Source organism: Palaemon carinicauda, chromosome 28 (assembly GCF_036898095.1).
Source record: "Palaemon carinicauda isolate YSFRI2023 chromosome 28, ASM3689809v2, whole genome shotgun sequence".
NCBI classification, from domain to species: Eukaryota; Metazoa; Arthropoda; class Malacostraca; order Decapoda; family Palaemonidae; genus Palaemon; species Palaemon carinicauda.
In genome coordinates, this window is record NC_090752.1 from 99,668,022 (window position 1) to 99,670,680 (window position 2,659).

Here is a 2,659-nt window from a genome sequence, read left to right on the forward strand (position 1 = left end):
TACCTCATTTTCTTCAGTCGTTTTTTTTTTTTTTTTTTTTTTTTGTAACATGATATCATGAGCAGTATGAGTAGATCCATCATCGGAGACTTCATTGATTCCATGGACGAAGTTATCGAATTAAGTATAGAATACAGAGTTTAACCCAGGATTTCGGGCAATCAGATTGACTAAAAACGTGACGAATGGTCTGCTGCTTGGGCAATATCCGTTTCCAATCTAGACTATAGGAGTAGTTTTTGAACGACCGAATCTATAAAAACTGGGACATAAATGTTAGGCATGAAACTGCACAGTCAGCGTGGTAAAAATCAGTTCATGATGCCTGGCTGGGCACTGCTTGTTAAGTGACACTTCCCTTAATCTTAAAATTATAAAAAAAAAACACTAGAGTAGTTTTTGGGTCTGTTTAGATATTCTATTATAAAATTACAAATACCTCTACATAGTTTCAGTTCCAGTATCTTTGTGAATTTTGAAGATATTTTGAAAGTTCTTGCACCATCTGAAAGATAATTTAAAGCTCATTCTCAGACAAGTAATCTGGACTTATTATCAGCTAAAGTTGTGTAAAATATGAATTTGTAAGGAAATTCGACACTTGATTTCAGTGGCCAACTGAAAAATATAACCTGTTATGTTACAAGCATGTACAGAGATGACTACAGAAAAACTATGTGTTTTCATTGTACATGAAATTAGATTTCAAATGAGATATCACATATTATGATATATAAGATAATTAATCTGCCTTTAGTTATTCATTTTGTCTTTTAATGAACTTTGACATGACACAAATCGTAAAAGCAACCTTTTATGGTGCTATCTCTTCAACGTAAAAAACTCATATTGCATCCCAGTATTTTTCATGTGAAATCAAATTTTCATGTTCTAGACATACTATGGCATATGAAAAGTATTGGCCTTACTGTAGTACACCAAAGATTTTTAAAGGCTTAAACCAAAGTCATCATTTCAAATGTAAGTATTTTCTAGTCATAACAATGCAATCCCTGATATTTTTCAAGAGTTCAAACTATGAGAATTAATTGGGCTGTAATGGAAAATACTTGCTGATAATTAAGAAACATTCATAAGGTCATCATCATCATCATCATCCCCTACGCCTATTGGATAGGAAATTATTTCATATCAAAATAATTTAAACCACTTGCAGTCCTATAGGATTCACAAATAAAAAAGCTAAATAATTGGTCCACTCATAAATAGTTCTCGAGAATTCACTCATCCTGCATAAAAAAGAGAAAATAATTCCTTACCAGTCCACATCTTGCCATATGTTCCATACAATTCCTGCATTATTGCAGTGGAAGTCGGGGTGTACAACGCAATTCCCTTATTTCTGCAATTGATCCTCATCTGCGACCAAGTATCTGGACCTGAGATCTCAATGAGTAAAGCGTAGGGCTTCTGGATGAATTTGAGAGTCGAGTTGATTGGGACATACACGGTCAGGGGGTCATTAGTGGCGCTTAAGGTAATGGCAGTGCTGGTGGAAACGGCTGTTCCCCTGAGGACACGGCAGTCCCCAGAGCCACTAGTTTGAACACCCCAGGCCGCTATTGGACACCCCGTTATTGAGCAAATGGCTAAACACCTGTCGAATAAATGGGCGCGTTTGAAGAAATGATATACACTTCATTCCAGTGCAAGTAAAAAACAGGGTCTCTTTAAAAAAAAAAAAATCACCAGATAAATATGTGGATTATTTCCAAACGAGCATTTGAAGACATTTTTTATCTACAGTTTTTTTCAACAAAAGAGAGGTATTTCATAGAAGATTACCTGCACAGTAATCACAATAAGTACGAGGAAGGATCTTTTTTTTTTTTTTTTTTTTTTTTTTTTTTTTCTTTTTTTTTTTTTTTTTTTTTTTGCTAAGCTACAACCCTAGTTAGAAAAGCAGGATGCTATAAGCCCAGGGGCCCCAACAGGGAAAATAGCCCAGTGAGGAAAGGAAATAAAGAAAAGTAAAATATTTCAAGTATAGTATCATTAAAAAAAATATTTCCTATTAAAACTATAAAAAAAAAACTTTAACAAACCAAGAGGAAGTGAAACTAGATAGAAGTGTGCCCGAATGTACCCTCAAGCACGAGAACTCTAACCCAAGACAGTGGAAGACCATGGTACAGAGGTTATGGCACTGCCCAAGACTAGAGAACAATCTGCCAATTTATTTCAGCACGAATATTTGTGATAATCATGATACATCTCAAAACAACCCACATTGTTGAGGAGGACCTGTTTGGTATTTTTCATTGGAAACAAATATGATGCTTCTGGAAGAAATACTTTTCACATTATCTTATCAGAAGTCTATTGAAAAAGAGAATAATGCTGATAACAAAGTACAAAGAAAGTCAAGGTGAAACGTCAGAAGGATTGAGTTACAAGCACTGCATTTTCTCAGAGGATAACCTTACCAAAATCAAAGCAAGAAATCTTGACTGAATCTCATACATGGAAGCAGGGACCTCAAAGCCCACTCAGACTCACCTAATTTTAGAAACTCCATCATAAAAGGCAAAAGTATCCAAGATTCCTTCTGTGACTGTTCCAACCGGATGATAAATGACATTGTTGATAACTGCAAGAGCCGCATGAGTATTTATGCCAGCTACCAGGAGGGCTATGG